This window comes from Lacerta agilis, chromosome 11 (assembly GCF_009819535.1).
Source record: "Lacerta agilis isolate rLacAgi1 chromosome 11, rLacAgi1.pri, whole genome shotgun sequence".
Lineage (NCBI taxonomy): Eukaryota > Metazoa > Chordata > Lepidosauria > Squamata > Lacertidae > Lacerta > Lacerta agilis.
Window position 1 is genome coordinate 11,188,479 of NC_046322.1, and position 21,345 is coordinate 11,209,823.

A 21,345-nucleotide genomic window follows, 5' to 3' on the forward strand; every position below is an offset into this window, starting at 1 on the left:
ACCTGGAAGCTGTCTGCGGACAAACACCGGCTCCCTCGGCCTATAGAGCAAGATGAGTGCCACAACTCCAGAGTCGTCTGCGACTGGACCTGACGGTCGGGGTTCCTTTACCTTTACCTTACACCATACTGTGCTCAAATTACTCCGTTGTTTCAGTAATCCTTGTGAGACCCCTGCAAAGGGATGCCCCAGAGATGATGCCAAGGTTAGAGGTTCAATCCTCATTTGGGACAACTGCATATTCCTGCATTGCAGGTGGTTGGACAAGATGACTCTACAATTCTATGTATCTATGGAATTGCAATACAAATGGCTCTTCATCTGGTTCACATTGTGTATGTGTTTGTTGCCTATGTGGCCCTTTTGGCTGAAATACTATGCACCCTTACCTGGGAATAAGCCCCACTGAACAGAGACTTACCTCTGAATAAGCATCGATTTATCCTGAAGCAGTCCAGTGGGACTTCCTCCCAGGTTAGTATCATCACCCTGCTCCTCATTTTGCAAATGGGAGACTGAGGCTGAGATGGGGTGATGCACCTCTGATCACTATGTGATCTCCCGGCAAGGGCAGCAGTTAAATCTGGAGCCTCGTGATGATTCATACCTCAGCATCACAGCCACTATGCTGCGTTAACTCTTGTTAATAATGAGGTGTAACTAAAAAGTATAGCACACCTTACATTGTCATACTGCAATGAACATGAAGCACTGCCATTTTTTTTTTTAAAAAAACAGCCTTTTTTTGCAGGGAGGCACTCTATCCTTTTGTAGGCAAACCTGGCAACTTGCCAAACCTAGTTGTCCTAACTGCCCTGCCATTCCCTTGGAAAGCTTAACATGGACAAAAATAAATATTAATAATGCTGTGCAAAGGAAATCAAACTTCCAGGAATTGCTCCCTCCTTTCTTGCATCAAGGTTGCTTTTGCATGACCTGTAATCAGTCAAAGTTTTTGTGCCAAGCAAGGAGAGTCTAGAGCTGATTTCTTTATGGGTGTCAGGTGCTGTTGGGCTCAGCCTTGGCACCCAGAAGGAGAAGAACTGGTTCCTTATTCACTTCAGTGCCAGGGCAGCTGGTTGGAGTAGAGAGCTGGAGTTACTTCAGACCCACCACTAGAAACCTCTGGGCAGAATCTTTCTTTCCTTCCAAAAATATTTATCAGCGTGGCTTACAATAATTGTATGTTTAACCATACAATAAAAACAATAGGCAAAGTTAAAATAGGGAACCAGCTAACCTTTATGGGAAGATGCAATCTTAATTGCCTGCGTAAGCTTGATGAAAAAGAAGGTGCCTGATGAAGTTCTATTGGCAGAATGCTCAACAACACAAAGGCTTGTTTCTGTGTTGTTGTCAAATGAGCCCCATCAACTTGGGGAAGGGCCAGTGGTGCTCTTGCAGATGAACTCAGCAAGCGAGCTGGGATATAAGGGTTCAAGTGATCAGGGAATCATGGACCATATCTTGGAGGTAGAGCATCTGTTTTGCATGCAGAAGACTCCAGGTTCAGTCCTCAGCATCTCCAAGTAGAGCTAGGTGGGACCCCTGTCTGAAACGCTAGAGAGTCAGTGCCGATCAGTTCATGGGGGAGCTGCCCCATACTGAGTAAGACCATTGACCCATCAACCTCAGTACTGTATACACAATTGTAGGGAACGCGATGAGAAAACCGCTTACTTGGAACTTTGATCCTGACTTAACACTACTTAGGATATTTAGATCAACAGCATTTTCCATCTTAATCCCTCATCCTGGCTCATCTAGAAGAAGATATATATTGTTGTCGTTCAGTCGTGTCCGACTCTTCATGACCCCATGGACCAGAGCACGCCAGGCACCCCTATCCTCCACTGCCTCCCGCAGTTTGGTCAGACTCATGTTGGTAGCTTTGAGAACACTGTCCAACCATCTCATCCTCTGCCGTCCCCTTCTCCTTGTGCCCTCCATCTTTCCCAACATCAGGGTCTTTTCCAGGGAGTCTTCTCTTCTCATGAGGTGGCCAAAGTACTGGAGCCTCAATTTCAGGATCTGTCCTTCCAGTGAGCACTCAGATATATATATATATATATATATATATATATATATATATATATATATATATATATATATATGTATATGTATATGTATATATACACACACATATACACACACACACACACATATGTAATTAAACAAAAAACATGTTTATTGATTAATCTTCACATATTACAATAATAAACAACATTATATTACATTACTTTGGATCATGTCTCTTATTGTACAATACTTTTGTTCATTATTACTAAATATATTACACCTCAAGAAAGAAAGAAAAAAACCCCACAACCTAAAAACATAAAAGATAAAAAGATAAAGAAAAACCAAAAGTTACCCCAAACACCAAATGTCAATCATAAATAAACCAAACACTGTAATTAGACTTCCTGTCAATCCCAAAGTATATTCCAATAGTACAAATGAATGTGCTCCTTATTGTTGTACATTTCTTTTTATATTTTCTAGTACATTCTTATACCGACATATATCCTTGCTACTCTTACAAAACACGTACTGTTTCTAACGTCACTAAAATGCTGACATAGTTAGTGTGCCCTTACTGTATTTCCAGACATAGATTTTATATTTGTCCTATTTTTCTTCAAATTTTTGTTTGGATCTACCTCTCAGACTATTTCTGAGCTGTGCCATTTTGGCAAACTCTTGTAGTTTATTCTACCAATCTGTTAGCGTTGGGGCTTCTAAATCTTTCCACGCCTTTGCTATCAAGGTCCGCGCTGCTGCCATAGCATATAAAAATGTCTCTCTTAGATTATTTGGGATGTCTTTGTCAATAATACTTAATAGAAAAGCCGGAAGATGTTCATATATAGAGCTCTTAGTAATTTACCTGTTCTTACAGGAAGCACACTTTATCTCCTTGCCTGTTGCATGCCTCTTTCTGCCGCATCTCTCACTTCCCCTGTTTATTTTGTCTCCTCCTTTTCAATCCTCGAGCATTGCATCCCGGTTCTTTCTTTATTTTTAAATTTTTCAGTAAAATATAAGTTTGTTTTTAAAGCAGCTGGGGAAGGAGGAGAGGAAAGAGTGTGAAGAATGAGCTGTGAGTCAAGGGGCACCCTTTCCCCATCCTTTGGGACACCCCCCTTTTGATTCAACCAACCTGCTGTACCTGCAATTGGGTCTGGAGAGTGCAGCTGAATGGGACACAGCCATAGGAAGTAACTTCCAGCTTGGGCCTGCCCATAGAAAGCAATTTTAGAGTGAGAGACTAGGGCGATGCCTGCTGTTTGCAGGAATTCTTCTTGTTGTGAGACATTTGTGGATGAGATTAGAGTTTGTTTGGACTCTGGGTGAGAACCCTGAGGCTGAGACGGCGGGTGTGTCGGAAGGAAAATGAGTTGGTGTTGATTTATACATATTAGTAACTTTGTAGAAATATAACATATTTATATGCAGCTGCATATTTTTGCAATATTTTGTTTAAGCTCTATGTTGTTGCTTCAGTTTTTCTGTACGCTGCTTAGAGATATTTTTAATAGATCGAGCGGTATAGAAATCAAATAATCCATCGATCAAAATTGCACACACACACACACACACTGCTTTCCATTTTTGAGAAAGGCCAACAGCTCAAAAACAAATCTTAACAAAAAACAACAGATTTTTTATTTTTTTTTAAAGGAACAGCAATATAAGGAAAGCAGTATAAAATTGCAGTGCAGCAATGGGGTGTAACTACAGCAATTGCTGCTTCATGGATTACACTTATTCCCCTCCCTCATTCACAAGAGCAGCAGGGGTATTTGTATGGGGGTGGGGCAGGAAGCTGAAGGCACAGAGGGATAAAACATGGTTTGTGGATTGTGTGTGGGTGTGTTAAAGGCGCAAACTGGTCCTGGTAGGCGCTTTTTTGAAAGCGTTTGTAGGAAGATGGAAGCATGGAGTTATTTTCATTTGCTTTTCCGTGATTATTTGGGTTTCTGCTACCAACCCTGGTTGTAATTTTAACCACAAATTGAAGCTCCTGCCAGCTTTTCAGAAATCTGAGGGAATCAATAACTTTGGGGGCAGGAGAGACCTTTTACCAAGAGATTCCAATTTGTGGTGTGTGAAGGGATTAATGGTCAATATCACTTCACTCTCCCCCCCCCCCCCCAATCTAAAATGCCATTCTGCTGATGCAGCACTAACAGAACCTCTGGTCATCTTTTTCCACCCAGAAAAATACATAATGTTAGGCCTAAAAGACTCAGGAAATAAGAAAACAGATTAACTGTCATATCTCATCATGGATCCCACTTTGGGCTGTGGGATGAAATTACACTGGACTTCCCCCCCTGTCCACTCTGGAATCCCCATGGCCAAAATACTACCCCTAATGTCATTTTCTGTATATTTATTTACCAGTTTGCAGCTGGACTCAGCCCAATTGTCCTTATATTAGTGTAAAGGAACTGACGCCGTATGGGATATATTAGTCGTGACACACAACACAGCTATTATATATGGGATAAAATATCTCTGTTGATGGGAACCGATAGCTCACAGAGGGGGCGAAGAAAGTGAATCAGAAGCCCTTTGATCTCTATATGTTGGATTCAAATTCATCTTAGGTCTACAGTGGCTATGGTTTTATTGCCATTTAATGGCCTGGATGAAATGAATTGAAGGAATCAGTTCAGTCTATTTACTAATGGTCAGAGAGATGGCTTCCACAGCATTCACTGGTTAGATATTTAGGAAGGCATCTGCGGCTGCTTTCTGTCATCCCCCCCCCCAAAAAAAACAATCCACAATAGAGTACTGGATTATAGAGTAGGAAACTCCAAAAATGCAGGCAGCTGTGTTGATCCATTATTAACCCCCCCCCCCCCACACACACACACCCATGAGCAGAAGTACACAGTATAATACCCAATGAATTAGCACCATGTGATAATCCTAGGACAGTAGGAAGGCCAGTAAGAGAGCCAGTGTAGTGTAGTGGTTAAGAGCAGTAGACTCGTAATCTGGTGATCCGGGTTTGCATCTCTGCTCCTCCACATGCAGCTGCTGGGTGACCTTGGGCTAGTCACACTTCTTTGAAGTCTCTCAGCCCCACTCACCTCACAGAGTGTTTGTTGTGGGGGAGGAAGGGAAAGGAGAATGTTAGCCGCTTTGAGACTCCTTCGGGTAGTGAAAAGTGGGATATCAAATCCAAACTCTTCTTCTTCTTCTCTTCTTCATTCTCCAACTTCCTCTATGCTAATCTGCCCCAAGTAATGGCCAATCTTGAATGTCTTGTTACCATTTCATTCATTTGCCAGTGCAAGGAGGTTCCATCAATTCCATTGGCATGCCCGCAAATGACATCACTGCTGAATCTGTGAAAAAAGTCCCCAAGAAGCGCTCCTTTGCATTCCCCGCCCCCGCCCCTTGGCTGAAGTCTATGCGACTACTCTTAAAATGTCTGAAGGTGAGATTTAAGGCTGTATTTCTGAAGCCACATAAACTGACAGAGTGGGACTTAATTGAGGAATATGATCCAGCTGCAGTGAAACTGGATCACAAAGATGCAAGTTAGCTTGGTGTGATTGAGCTCCAATTTATTTATTCAGTTATTCAGTTATTCATGGTCTTGTGAGGAATAGACTCATTGGATTCAACTCCACCAAGGGGCTCAGCGCAGTGTACATGAGGGTTATCCCACATTACCCATGCAGCAATTGTGGGAAGTCAATCAGTGAACTTCATGGCAGAGCAAGACTTTTAAGGTCTCCCACCTTTTAAATCCTATGGTGTGCTCACCACAGCACATTAGCTGTTGAGGTCACCTGCATGGCAACTACAGGTGAAACTCGAAAAATTAGAATATCATGGAAAAGTCCATTTATGTAAGCAATTGTTTTCATTAGCTACTGGAGATTAATATATGAGATAGACTCATGACATGCAAAGCGAGATATGTCAAGCCTTTGTTACAATTGTGATGATTATGGCGCACAGTTGAAATTGTTAATTTGGGGTTCTCATCAGCTGTACGCCATAATCATCACAATTATAACAAATAAAGGCTTGACATATATTGCTTTGCATGTCATGAGTCTATCTCATATATTAGTTTCACCTTTTAAGTTGAATTACTGAAAGAAATGAACCTTTCCACGATATTCTATTTTTTCGAGTTTCACCTGTACACTAGCATTTAAAATATTCTGCTTTGCCTGGTTACTGTAACCTGCCTCACTTGGCTATCAGTTGCAGCAATTTCAACACTAAATCACTATGATCACTGGCAGACATGTCACCTTGTGCACATTAAAAATCCAAACTTTTGGATGTGCATTACATACCTATGCATGTTTATCCAGAAGTCAGTGTTATTATGTTCAAAGGAATTTACTCCCATGTAAGTGCATGTAGGACTGTAGCCTCAGTCCCTCTGGAGTCAGGTGGACTTCGTTCTGAGTAAGCATGTATAGGATTGTGCTATAAATGTGGTGGATAAATTATAAATACTATCCAAAGCCCTTAGCGTTCACCAGCAGTCCATGGGACTCCACCTGCAATCATAAACCATGCTCTCATAAATTTACCAGTTGGATTTCATCATGGGCTGTTATGTGTTTACGAACATAGTTTATGGTGTTTATATTTTCTGTGCCCCCTCAGATATTTCATCCATCTTTTGGGAAGCACACTGGGACTCGAATGCCTTTGACCTGGCAATGTTTCTAAAAAATATATGAGCTCACCTCATTAACAAGAAAGCAGTCCATGAAAGCCAATAGTACCAGGAAATAATCGATTACATCTTCTTTAACCCAGGGAATGATGGGAAGACTGTATGGAAGAGTGAGATGTGGGTGTGAGAAAGGTTAAGTTGTAGCATACAGCACATGGCAGCAGATTAGAATAATTATGTACATTGTATAAAAGAGAGAGATGCGTCTGTCGCAAGGAGGTAATATCACAGAAAACACACTACTTTCAAAAGATGCTATGAGAAACTAGGAAGGTGTGAAGGGTTGCTTTCTTTCATTCTCTCCCCACCCCAACCCCCCACCCCAGGGAGCCGGTGCAATGAAAAATGTATATTATTATCTACATCCAGCAAAGAGAGACCTTCTGGGAGAAGAAGTCATCAAAGAATGATTGTACCCCATTATTATGCCCCAGGAAGTATAATAGTGACTGTACTCAGAAGAGCAGTTTCGCAAACTGGGAGGAAGAGATGTTATCACTGCATTGTTAATCCAGCACCTTGGACAGCGCCGTTCCTCTCTATGAATTCGGGTGTGGGTAGGGGAGGGAGATTGGGAGGCCGAGTTGAAGGAATTAGCTGCGCAGGCTGCTATTGTCAATTTGTAGAGGTGATGCCTGATCCTTTGCCCTCTTACCTACAGCGTATCCATAATCCCTCAAGGTAGGCAAGCCATTTTATACACGGAGTGATTACCAGCCTAGCAGGTGCAGTTTGATACAGAGATATTTAGCGAAACATTAATAGCAGACCAGATCAAGGGTGCCATAAATCATAGCAATTGCTAGAAACACCGCCTTCAGAAAATTAGAAACTCTGGCTCACAGGGCCTGCGGCATGTTTTTATCTGCCCCCATTCTTGTAAGTAACAATGCCTCCTCTTTCTAGGCCACCAAGGACCTCAAGGTAATCAGCCTGGACCTTACAGGGGGTGGGACTGACTGGACATGGGAGAAGTTCTGTAGAAGAAATTCCTCACTGCCACTCTTTTACAGTGAGAAGCAGAAGGGTCTAATCCTGCATGGTGTTGCACCTTCATTAGTGGCTTCCCGGCTCATGGGCATTGCACATGGGTGATGGGCACTGCACAGGACCAGATCCCGCTGCTTACCATTTGCTTAGCATGAGGGTCCAGTCCTGCATAGTGCTGCTCCTTCACAAGTGATTTGCTTGCATTCAAATAAAGGTGTTCATGAAGGAGCAGTGACTGTCATCGAGCTCTTCCTGCTTGATAGCTGATAAGCAAGAGGATCAGATTCTGCTTGGTGCTGCTCCAGGTGGTAGGAAGAAGGTGTGGAGTCATAGAAGGAAGAAGGAGAAGCCTGGTGGGGAAAGCACCCCCCATACCTTCTCCTGTAAAGACACAGCTGCCAGTTATGCCCCTTCATTTTGCAGTTATCCTTCTTCTTGCTATTGCCTGCTTCTCCTTCCTTCCTGACACCTTGCCCACGACAGCTCAACCCAACCTTTAGCAATCCAGAGCTGCATCAACTCGACTCACCTGAGACCTGGATCCTTCCAAATAGGACTAGTTGGATTCAGCAGTGGAGGATGCTGCTTGTGCGCCTGGGGCGGCGCACCCAGGGGTGGGGTGAGCCACCCATAGGGGTAGGGCGAGGGTGAGGTGCGCAGCAGGGCCTCGGGAGTCTGCCTGCCTCCTCCCATTCAGCTGCCCTACAGCTTGGGGGGGAGGCAGCGGGCAGACAATTTGGGCAGCGTGGAGCCTGCGTTGGCCCAAGTCACCACGTCTCTCCCAGGAGAGACGCATGGCTCGGGCACACTGCAGGCCCTGCGGTGAGTGCCACCCAGCATTTCATCACCCCTCTCAGAGGTAACACCCAGGGTTCTCTGCACCTGCCACACACCCCTTCCTCCACCCACTGGTTGGATTCAGAATTTGAGTCTCAGCTGAATCCAGTGCACAGTCCTAGTTATAGGTCGCTTCTGGAGATCTGGTCCTCCTAATCCGCAGCAATTTTTTTAGGGGGGGGGGTAGAAAATGAACTCTTGTTTTTGGATCTTAAGTGGAAAACAATGTTTCATTTTTGAAATCCACCCACTGTTTGGGTGCCATGATCTCAGGAAAGTCTGCCCTTTAACTCTTTGAAGGATGTGACAGATGGCTACTGCCCGCTCCCCTTCAATATGATGAAACACCATCCTCTTCCTGGAGATGCCATGATTTATCGCCTACATCCCTCATGCAATCTCTCTCTCTCTCTAAAAAAAATAAAATAAAAATAAAAAAATAGAGGCGGCTTCCATTCTACCGGAAGCATGTTCACTTTCATAAAGTCCATACAGAATTCACAACTGTTCCTGTTCATCCGCAAGGAACATTTTGCCACATACCAGTTGCATACATGTGATAAATGTTGTGGTAGAATGTGCAGCATAATGGCCATCTCTATGAGCCCAGCATGGTGACCAAACCATGCCTGGTTGAGATTTTATCATCCTGGAGTCGCTTGGCAATCTGCGCCCTCTTGCCAAAGGGTCAGGAAATTTTTAACACCATACACTCACTGGCCATGAGCATGAAGCTGATTGTCCTTACTAGGTGTGATGGCCTGGGAGTCAGACTCTGATGCTGAACCTGAGGGATCCCAGCCTGCACAGGATTCCCCGCCTCCAGAACCAGCTGAGCCGGGGCCAGGGCTTGAGCCTGAAGGATCCCCACCTGTGCTGGATCCCCAGGTGCAGGCATCAGCAGAGTCTGCTCTGGCTCCTGATGGGAGGGAGGACCCATTGCCTGCAGGTGCTCCACTCCCAGCCTCTTCAGAGGAAGCTGAGGCATCCCCTGGGTCCAGTAACCCACCAGCCTCTCCTGAGCTACAGAGGCTCAGGGCAGAGAGGCGAAGGGAGTTAAGTGTCTGCAGGAGGAGTGCTCGCCTCCAGGCCCGGAGGAGAGGCGAGTCTCCAGAGGATCGGGGCGGCCCTAAGCATAGGGCCAGATAAAAGCCAGCCAGACCCAGCCCAAGTTGCGTGAGCAACATAGTTGCAAGCGTGTGCTCAACCTGCAACCTTGTGCCTGAACCTGCCTTGGACCTTGACCTGCTCCCTGCCTCGCTCCCCGCCGGACTGACCTCCTTTGGACCCCTAGACCCAGGACTGGACTTGGACCTCGCTTCATGGACAAACCCTTGGGGCCAGCACAGTTTGCTCACGCCACACCCGCACTCCCCCTTCGCTGGGGTGCGTTCGGGAGGAACTAATAGCCATGGCTGACCAGGCGGCTGCGCTGGTGGCATTGGCCCAGGAGAACCAGGCCTTGACCCACACCGTGCAGCAGCTAAGCAATGTGGTTACGGCGCTTCAGCAGCGTTTGGATGCAGTACCCCGTGGCCCTGCCAGAGAAATTTGATGGGTCCCCAGCCAGCTTTCCCATGTTTCTCGCCCAGGCCAAGCTGTATATTCAGGGGCGAGCTCGGGATTTCCCCGATGACCGCACCAAGGTGCACTTCCTGATCAGCTTGCTGAAGGACCAGGCGGCCAAGTGGGCGTTGCCGCTGCTCCGGCAAGACTCCCCCTTGCTGACAGACTATACGGGGTTTTGCAATCTTCTGGAAACCACGTTTGCCAACCCTCAGAAGGGGAGTCAAGCCAATCGGGCAATTCGGCGGTTGAAACAGGGCAAGTCCACAGTGGCCATCTACGCCACAGAATTTCGGCTGCTGGCGCAGGACTTGACCTGGAACGACTCTGCACTGCGGGACCAGTATCTCGAGGGACTTTCAGACGAGGTACTGGATCAGCTGGCCACGTTGGATCGCCCTGCCACACTGGATGCCCTCATCCAACGGAGTCTGCAGATAGATGATCGGTTGGAGGACCGTCGCCAGGCCCGGGGCCGCCGGCACTCCGGGCTCCCAGCGCCGGTGCTTCCCTGCAGTTCCGTGGCCAGAGCTGAGTCATTGGAGGAGCCGATGCAGCTCGGGGCAGCGCGGCCTCGCCTCTCCCCCTCGGAAAAGACTCGGCGTCGGGAGGGGAACCTGTGTCTCTACTGCGGTGGGAGTGGACACTACGCCCGAACCTGCCCTGAGAAACGCCAGCCGCAGGTGAAACGGCCAACCCCAGTAGCCGATGGCCCAGGCTACCTGGGGCCCCAAGCATCGCATGATGGGCCCTCACCAGTGGAATTGCAACACCTCATGATACCGGTGCGTCTATACCCCCCCGGTGGGCCCTGGATTCTCACCCACGCTCTGGTGGATTCGGGGGCAACCCGCTCCTATATGGACTCTGCCTTCGCCACTCAGCATCAGGTGCCGCTTCAGAACAAGCCGGAACCAGTACAGGTGGAGGCAATTGACGGACGGCTCCTACGCTCGGGCGCGGTTACTCGGGAGACCCAGCCCTTGGTCCTGTGCTACCAGCAGCACCGGGAGGTGCGAACCCTGGACATTGCCACCATGCCCCGGTTTCCCCTGGTGCTTGGGATGGACTGGCTGGAGTCGCACAATGTTCAGATCGACTGGGTCAATCGGACTGTACGCTTCCCAGACCCGGGTTCCCATGCTCAGTCCGAGTTAGTAGCAGCTGCCCCCATGGGGCAGGCTGTGTCAACGCTCCCTGCCGTGTACCAGGACTATTTAGACGTGTTCGAGGAACAGGGAGCAGACCAGCTGCCACCTCATCGGTCCTTCGACTGCGGCATAGACCTCCAGCCTGGGGCGCCCCTGCCGGTAAGCCGCCTATATTCTCTTTCGGAGCCAGAGCGTGAAGCCTTGCAGGACTTCCTTCGCAAGAACCTGGAACGCGGGTTCATTAGGCCCTCTACCTCACCCACTGCCGCTCCTGTACTCTTCGTTAAGAAGAAGTGTGGGGAGCTTCGCCTCTGCCATGACTACCGGGCCCTGAACAAGATCACCATCCCAGACCGGTACCCCTTGCCCCTTATTGCAGAATTGCTGGAGCGGGTGCAGGGGGCGCAGATGTTCACCAAACTGGACCTCCGAGGGGCCTACAACTTGATTCGGATCCGTGCCGGGGACGAGTGGAAGACGGCATTCGGGACCCGGTATGGGCAGTTTGAATACCTGGTTATGCCGTTCGGATTATGCAACGCACCCGCCGTGTTTCAACGGTACATCAACCACGTGTTCCAGGACTTGCTAGACAAATACGTGGTGGTGTACCTAGATGATATTCTGATTTATTCCCGTGACCCAGCCCGTCACGAGAGTCATGTTCGGTCCGTGTTGCAGCGCTTGCGGGAGCACCGCCTGTATGCCAAGCTCAGCAAGTGCGAGTTCCACCAGCGGTCAGTGGACTTCCTTGGACACCGACTCTCCCCTGACGGGGTGCAGATGGACCCTGGGAAGGTGGCTGCGGTTCGAGAGTGGGCAGCGCCCCGGAACCGCAAGGACTTACAGCGGTTCCTAGGGTTCGCCAACTATTACCGGACCTTCATTGCAGATTATGCTCATCGCACCACCCCATTAACCCGACTGCTGCGCCCCAAGACACCCTTCTCCTGGGATGAGGAGGCTGAAGTGGCATTTCAGGGGTTGAAAGCCTGTTTCCAGAGGGCGCCGATTTTACAGCATCCTGATCCCTCTCGTCCCTTCGTGGTGGAGACTGATGCCTCCAGTACGGCTCTCGGTGCCATCCTGTCTCAGCAACACAGACCCGATGCGCCGCTGTTACCCTGCGCCTACTACTCCCGGCAGCTCCTTCCGGCGGAGCGTAACTATACCGTGTGGGAGCGGGAACTACTGGCCATCAAGGTGGCCTTTGAGGTCTGGCGCCATCATCTTGAGGGGGCACGACACCCGGTGGAAGTGAGAACGGACCACCGGAATCTGGAGTACCTCCAGACCACCCGCAAGTTGAACCAAAGGCAGATCCGGTGGGCGCTGTTTTTCTCCCGGTTCCAGTTCCGGATCCGCTACATCCCTAGCTCCCAAAACCGGAAAGCGGATGCCCTGTCCCGGAAACCCGAGGACGTCGCAGACACTGTACAGCAGGCAGTACCGACGACTATCTTACCACCAGCCACATTCCTGGCCACTCAGGAGGCCAAGCCACTGCAGGCTCGGGTGCGAGAACAGCAACGGGTCGACGCTTGGGCTCAGGAACGGCTCCGGGAACTGTCTGACGGGTCATGCCCTCGATATCCAGGGCTGGCCCTGCACCAGGGCCTACTGCTGCACCAGGGTCGTCTATACATCCCACCAGGACCATTGCGGGCTGAGGTTCTCCAGATGTCCCACGATGCCCCAGCAGCAGGGCACTTTGGGCGGTACCGGACCACTCATCTGGTAAGCCGGGAGTTCTGGTGGCCCTGCCTGAAGGCTGATGTGGCACGCTATGTTGCTGGTTGCGATGTCTGCCGGCGGGCCAAGGGTCCTACTGGGCGACCCCCCGGTCTGCTCCAGCCATTACCAGTCCCACCACGTCCCTGGCACACGGTCTCACTGGACTTTGTGGTAGACTTGCCCCCATCTCGTCACTGTACCTGCCTCCTGGTTTTCACGGACCATTTCACTAAGATGGTGCACTGTGCCCCCTGCCCGTCCATACCCACAGCTAAGGAGACGGCTCAACTGTACATGCAGCACATCTTCCGCCTGCATGGCCTTCCCGAGCGTGTGGTTTCTGACCGCGGCGTCCAGTTCACATCCCACTTCTGGCGAGCCCTGCACCAGACCCTTGGGACGGAGGTCTGTCTATCTTCGGCCCACCACCCGCAGACCGATGGCCAGACGGAATGGGCAAATGCGGTGCTGGAGCAGTACCTCCGGTGTTACTGCAGCTTCCAGCAGGATGACTGGGTCGATCACTTGCCATTGGCGGAGTTCGCCTACAACAATGCAGTGAACGCCTCCACCCAGCAGACCCCGTTCCAGGCCTCCTACGGCTACCATCCACGTTTGTTCCCGGACGTGCTGCCAGCTTCCGCGGTCCCCGCAGTGACAGACTGGCTTCAGGAGCTTCAGTCCCAGCAACAATTATTGATGGAGCAACTGCGCCAGGCCAAGGACGCATACAAGGCCCAAGCTGACCGACATCGTCAGGAGGGGCCAGAACTCCATGTTGGCGATCGGGTGTGGCTCTCTACCCGTCACCTGCATCCTTCTCGGCCCTCACGAAAGCTGGATGCACGGTTTGCCGGCCCATTCACCATCACTGCGCAGGTGTCACCGGTGGCGTTTCGCCTCCAGTTACCTCCATCACTCAAGGTTCACCCAGTATTCCACCGGTCCCTACTTAGTCCAGTCGCCCCGCCCGACGAGTTCCACCCAGACAATCCACGACCGCAGCCAGTTTTGGTTGAGGGGGAGCCTGAGTACGAGGTGGAGCGCATTCTCGACTCACGATACCGCAGGGGGAAGCTCCAATACCTCATCGACTGGAAGGGGTATGGGCCTGAGGATCGTTCATGGGAACCAGTGGAAAACGTCCACGCACCTGCCTGCCTCCGTGATTTCCATGCAGCTTACCCCAGCAAGCCTGGTCCGGCCCCTCAGTTGAGGGGGAGGCCTGGGAGGGGGGATGGTGTGATGGCCTGGGAGTCAGACTCTGATGCTGAACCTGAGGGATCCCAGCCTGCACAGGATTCCCCGCCTCCAGAACCAGCTGAGCCGGGGCCAGGGCTTGAGCCTGAAGGATCCCCACCTGTGCTGGATCCCCAGGTGCAGGCATCAGCAGAGTCTGCTCTGGCTCCTGATGGGAGGGAGGACCCATTGCCTGCAGGTGCTCCACTCCCAGCCTCTTCAGAGGAAGCTGAGGCATCCCCTGGGTCCAGTAACCCACCAGCCTCTCCTGAGCTACAGAGGCTCAGGGCAGAGAGGCGAAGGGAGTTAAGTGTCTGCAGGAGGAGTGCTCGCCTCCAGGCCCGGAGGAGAGGCGAGTCTCCAGAGGATCGGGGCGGCCCTAAGCATAGGGCCAGATAAAAGCCAGCCAGACCCAGCCCAAGTTGCGTGAGCAACATAGTTGCAAGCGTGTGCTCAACCTGCAACCTTGTGCCTGAACCTGCCTTGGACCTTGACCTGCTCCCTGCCTCGCTCCCCGCCGGACTGACCTCCTTTGGACCCCTAGACCCAGGACTGGACTTGGACCTCGCTTCATGGACAAACCCTTGGGGCCAGCACACTAGGGATGAGTCCATTTAGGGGTGGACTAGCCTTGTCCCTTAGGCAGGAGGATGGGTAATTTGTGAAAGAGGACCCCCCAAAAAAGCACAGTTGATAGTTCATTTTACTTTTTTGTTGTTCTGTATATTGTTCCTTGAATTTTGTATATTTGATAACCTTTGTAAGCCACCTCAGGTAGCTTTTCATCTGAGAGGTGGCCTGCAAATAGACCCAAGTTGGTGGTAGGGAACCTTAGGGCCAGGGGCCAAAAATGGCCTTCTGGGATTCTCTTTCTGGCCCCCAAAACTCTTCCTGGGCCATGTCCCTCACTGATGGTTATGCTGAGAAGACATCACTAAAGCAACAGGTACTCCTGGAGCTCACTGCTGTGAGAAGTAGACTCTCTGCTTGAGAAGACCAGCAGTACGTTGTAGTGCAATGTTTCTCAAACTTGGGTTTCCAGCGGTTGTTGGGCTACAGCTCCCATCATCCCTGACCACTGGTCCTGCTAGCTAGGGAAGATGGGAGTTGTAATCCAACAACATCTGGAGACCCAGGTTTTGAGAAACACTGTTGTAGCATATGAAGAAGGAGTGGGGAACCTGAGGCCCTTCAGCTGTTGCTGGACTCCAAATCCCATCAGCCCCAGCCTGCATGGCCAATGGCCAAGCATGATGGGAGTTGTAGTCCATGGAAATCTAGAGGCACCTCCGGCAACTCATTCTCTCTCTGAGACGAAACTATCTTGCAGGATGGTTGTGAGGACAACCCTCTCCCCACCTCTATATGTGCCCTGCTCTGGTTCTCAACTATGGCGACAAATAAATCATCAGAAGATTTGTCCCTAGGCAGATTCCTTGGATGGGATTTGTAAAGGGCCAGAGACCATCCAAATCCCAGAGAGTGAATCCAGCTGGCTGTTCAATGGGCAATATGCCATGTGACTGGAGAAGAATGATAAAGGGGGGTGTAATCAGGAGTAGAGCAGCTGTATTTGCTTTGCATTAACTGAAAGGGAAGCTTGCTCTGGGATTCCCTTCCAACTGAGATGGTAACATCTATTTTGAGCCAGAAGTGTAGGGAAATTGCTAACGTAGGGCCCATCAATCCCCAACCCCTACATATTCTTTGTTTCCAGCAAAGTTTTAAGGAGACAGCCCTACCATAGGCTATAGCATCTCTATCTATTCCCATAAAGGCTACAATGAGTGTTGTCATATGGACCAGACATTCCATCCTCTCCACCTTTCAAAGTGCGAAGCATCATAACAGCTGCCCAAGCGATCAAAACTCCGAACCCAAACTGGCTCGATACATAAATCACACATTTATAGGAGGAGGAGATGAAACAGTACACATTGCCTGTCTCATATTTGTGAATTGGATGTTATTTCACGCCGATTCAAAAGTTGCAGTCTCTAAGACTGTATAAACATCAATAGGCTTTGATTAATTTGCTTGGCTTAATTAGTCATTTGCAGCTTTGCAGTTCTATCAATATAGTAACACGGTAGCATTCGTTTTTGTGACTGAAATTCCAATTAGTGAAATATGCAAATTTCCCGGCCACAAATAACCAATTCCACAACAATAAATAAAAGTTGTCAGTAGCTTCAGGCCTGCGAGAGAATTGGGTCCTTGCAACTGCAGGCAGATTCCTTAGTGAATGCAGCATCGTATCATCGCATATGCATGTCAACACCCTGTCTGGTGCTTAAGCAATATTAACTCACACTGTCTGACAACCTACTGCCACCTATTTATAAATATAGAAACCATTACTGTTGCCCCATAACCCCCATGATAGCAGCTTTAAAAAAGTTATTGCGTCTCATCTAGTAATCCATGTGTGCTATGAGCTCCTGATGAAGATCTGGACAACTTAATTTTAAAATACTTGCCTGCCATTTTTCTTCAGCTACAGAGAGGGACAGAGGATAGATTTGATTCAGTTCACATTTAAAGGTGAGCTTAACTGATTTGCACGTTCCAAAATGATACGTGAAGCCACACTGATTGCTCAAATGGGGGGGGGGATTGGGAGGGTTGCATGCATTAAGGAAGCACGGTTCACATATTTGCACGTTTCACCTTCAAATGCATTTTGTACACTTATATTTAATTAGCAATTAAATCCCACGTCTTGTCCTAAGAGTCTTCACATGGGCTTTCGACAACAGAAAGATGCTAACATGTGATGATGATGATGATGATGATACCATATTGGCCTGAATATAAGCCTCACTTTTTTCTCAAATTCTGACCAAGCATTTTGGTTTCCCTATAAATGTCCCAGTCCTCAAACACTCTGCACTTCGATTGGGAGAAGGCCGCACTTGCAGAGCTGAGGCGATGCTAGATTTTGGCATAGGCCAGCTTTCGCCAAGTCAGTCCCCTCCAGATGTCTTGGACTACAACTCCCATTAGCCCCAACCATGCTGGTGAAGGTTGTTTTTGGTTATATGTGGATTTCCCTAGCTAGAGCTTTCAGCTGTTTTAGTGACGTCAGACTTAGAGTGAAGTCTTCCCAGGGAGAGTCATGTTAGCAAAAGCTGCCTTTGCCATTGTACTGACGCAGGTAGATTACAAACACTTGATGTCATCATCTCTAAACGGAAATCAATCAATCAAACAAAAGCGGTGGGGGAGGGGTCAAGATGGTTTCCAAATGCTTTAGGAAATGCTGTCCAAGGCGTACCACAGTTTTCAGCGATCTCAGCTGTCACGCAGGCTGTCAAAAATGTTCTTTGTTGGGATGTGGGGGGAATGACAGCTCCTGCTGATGCAAATGGACCAATGCTCAAGTTATCATATCAGGAGGCATCAAAAACACAGCAGCCTGGGATAACTGATACACTGCATGGTAACAAACTGATGTAGGGGCAGTCAAGGACGGTCCTGAGGCAGTCAGACCTCACCTGGAATACTGCGTCCAGTTCTGGGCACCACAGTTCAAGAAGGATACTGACAAGCTGGAACGTGTCCAGAAGAGGGCAACCAAAATGGTCAAAGGCCTGGAAACGATGCCTTATGAGGAACGGCTTAGGGAGCTGAGTATGTTTAGCCTGGAGAAGAGAAGGTTAAGGGGTGATATGATAGCCAAGTTCAAATATATAAAAGGATGTCAGATAGAGGAGGGAGAAAGGTTGTTTTCTGCTGCTCCAGAGAAGCGGACACAGAGCAATGGATTCAAACTACAAGAAAGAAGATTCCACCTAAACATTAGGAAGAACTTCCTGACAGTAAGAGCTGTTCGACAGTGGAATTTGCTGCCAAGGAGTGTGGTGGAGTCTCCTTCTTTGGAGGTCTTTACGCAGAGGCTTGACAACCATCTGTCAGGAATGCTTTGATGGTGTTTCCTGCTTGGCAGGGGGTTGGACTGGATGGCCCTTGTGGTCTCTTCCAACTCTATGATTCTATGAGTTGCACCTCGAATAGTCCCCTATAATGTCTTCCCGGAGTTGTCTGGGATAGCTCAGTAAGTAGAGAATGAGACTCTTCATCACAAGGTCATGGGTTCGAGTCCCACATTGGGCAAAAGCATTTCTGCATTGCAGGGGGTTAGACTAGATGACCCTTGCAGTCCTTTCCATCTCTTCAATTCTATGATTCTATTGTTTCTCTCTCTCTTGGCCTGTCCATAGCTCAGCTTAAAGTGAATTGGGAACCGGTAGTGCCATAATAATAATAATAATAATAATAATAATAATAATAATAATAATAATTTATTTATACCCTGCCCATCTGGCTGGGTTCCCCCTTGCATTCTGGGAAGCTTCCAACAGAATATTAAAAACATGATAAAACATCAAACAATAAAATCTTCGCTAAACAGGGTTGCCTTCAGATGTCTTCTAAAAGTCAGATACAGTAGTTGTTTATTTCCTTGACACCTGATGGGAGGGCGTTCCACAGGGTGGGCACCAATACCGAGAAGGCCCTTTGCCTGGTTCCCTGTAACTTTGCTTCTCGCAGTGAGGGAACTGCCAGAAGGCCCTCAGAGCTGGACCTCAGTGTCTGGGCTGAACGATGGGGGGTGGAGACACTCCTCCCAACTACACTTTCTTACACTTTCTCCTCCCTAAATCTGTTGATTCCCTATGGTTTGATAATCCAAATAGGAGAGGTACATTGAATGCACAGGGAATCTCCAGATTGAGGAGAAAGTGCAGGACAGCAGTGATGTAAAGAGTGCAGTGAAGGTTCCTGTCTAGAGGCAGGGAGTTCCAAAGTGTAGGTGCTGCCACACAAAGTTCAAGGTGATGAGTGTTTTTAATAGGAACATAGGAAACTGCCTTACACTGAGCCAGACCACCCATCCATCTGGCTAAGGAGTGTCCACCATGAATGGCAACAGCTCTTCAGGCTTTCAGGCAAGAGTATGTCCCAGCCCTACCTGGACATGCTAGCTGGGACTCGGATGGGAGCTGGAGTTCAATGACACCTAGAGAGCTGCCATTTCCCTATCACTGCTGTCGGTGGAAACAGGTTTATGGACTGTTATACACCACCCTAATCTCTGAGCGGTGCAACATCCCAGGGGTTCCAGGCACTGACTCTGGGCACATGTTTCCTTTTGGAAATGAGGCACAGTGGAGATTGTGGTGTCTTTATGATATAAGGTTTACTTGCACATATATACAACCGGAGCCCATGATGGAGGAATTCACAGCATCAACACCCAAAAGGGCCATGTTTCTCCCATAACTGCAGCCTCTCTCTCCAGCTTGCTGCTTTGCTTCCAGTTTACGTCACTCACCCAATCTCTCCTCTAAACACTGGCTTTATCTGTGTAGGAAGAGGGTCCCACCCATTTATCATCTCCCACTGAGTCCTAATGGCTCATCACCCAGGCTATCACCTCACGGGATTAATTAGATTGATTAGATTGTAACATTTGATTGATCCAGGGATTCAACAGGCCTAGCATCCAGTTTAACACCCCAAGCCTTGATTAACTTCTAACATTTGCTGGATCCAGGGATTAATTAGAGGGGGCTAGCACCCACAAACTCATAACATGGACCTTTGATCTGATCCAGTGAGTGATGCTCTACTTGATTTCTTGAGTCCGCATTTGGCTTCTCGGCACTGAATTCTACTAGGGTCAGTTTCAAAAAGACTCCACTTTGAAACTGGCTAAAAGCAAATGTTGTCAAGTGACAGGTTATTTACCTGCTGGTATTTTACAGCTGCCATTAAGCTGCTAATCTAGGTTCGCATTGGAAGCCAAAGTTCAGCTGGTTCAGTAAAGTTTGTTGAGTATTTACACTCTTAATTCCCTCTCATCTTGGATGTGATCCTTGGAGGCATTTGGGGGGGGGGATTGCCTTTCAACACAAGGCAGACAACCCTGAAGCAAAATTGTCGGTGGGGGTGGGAGTGGAATGACCAGATGGTACATTGGTTTCCAGAGAGAGTAGCATATGGGACTTGGCATCAGATTTGAAATAATTAGTCTCCCTAAACATACAGCTTCCCATTCCCAAGAGTGTTGGCTCAGTAGCCTGTCATTCACAGGTAGACATAATGGGCTTGTTCCATTAACTACTAGAAGGGGGATGGTGTAATGAATTAGGCATGGGCAAAATAGTCAATCAATTTGGGTGAGAAAGAAAGTTAATTGTTTGCTAGTGAACTTCATCGCTAATAGGCTTTGTGACCAAGTTTCATTTGAGCTAGTGGGAAGGCAGGATGGATACACGAGGAGCAATGGGGTCAAGGCAGATGGAAATATAAAGTAGAGCAGGACAGTTATGGCTCAGAAGTGGTCCTCCAGATACTGCTGGACTACAACTTTCAACATTCCTGACCACTGGTCATGCAAGCGGGGGCTGATGGGAGTTGGAGTCCAAGAGTACCAAATGTTTCCCATCCATTATAGATGAATAGGGCAGCCTTCCTGCTTTCTTACCTTTGCTCATGCAATCAGCTCTCTGTGAAAACAGATTTGCGCTGAGCCACTTCTGGGTTGCTGTTGTTGATTTATTTATTTCATAAAATTTATGCATTACTTGATGGGGGGCATTCAAAGTGGATTATAAAAAAAGATTAAAACAATAATATCAATAAAAACAATTAACACCAATAATTCATACTTTCAAAAAGTTAAAATAACAATAGTCTAAAAAGAGATTAAAACATGTATTGAAACATCTAGGTAGGCTTGTCTGAACAAGAATGTTTACAGCAGGCGCCAAGAAGAGTACATTGAAGGTACTTGCCTGATTGCCTAGAGTTCCAAAGTTTAGATGACTAGCCTCACCTTTACCTATTTACACTTACAATTCAAGACATAGCTATCAACGTTTCCCCCTTTTTATGGGAAATTCCCTTATTCCAAATAGGATTCCTCGCAAGAAAAGGGAAAAGTTGACAGCTATGAGCCCAGTCTTGGCTATGCTAAGGTTATATTCCAGATTGAATTATAAACACCTGCGTTTTTAAACAGGGTTGAGGAACCTCTGTCTCTCCTGATGTTGCCGTATTGCAACTCCATGCTGGCTGGTGCTGATGGGAGTT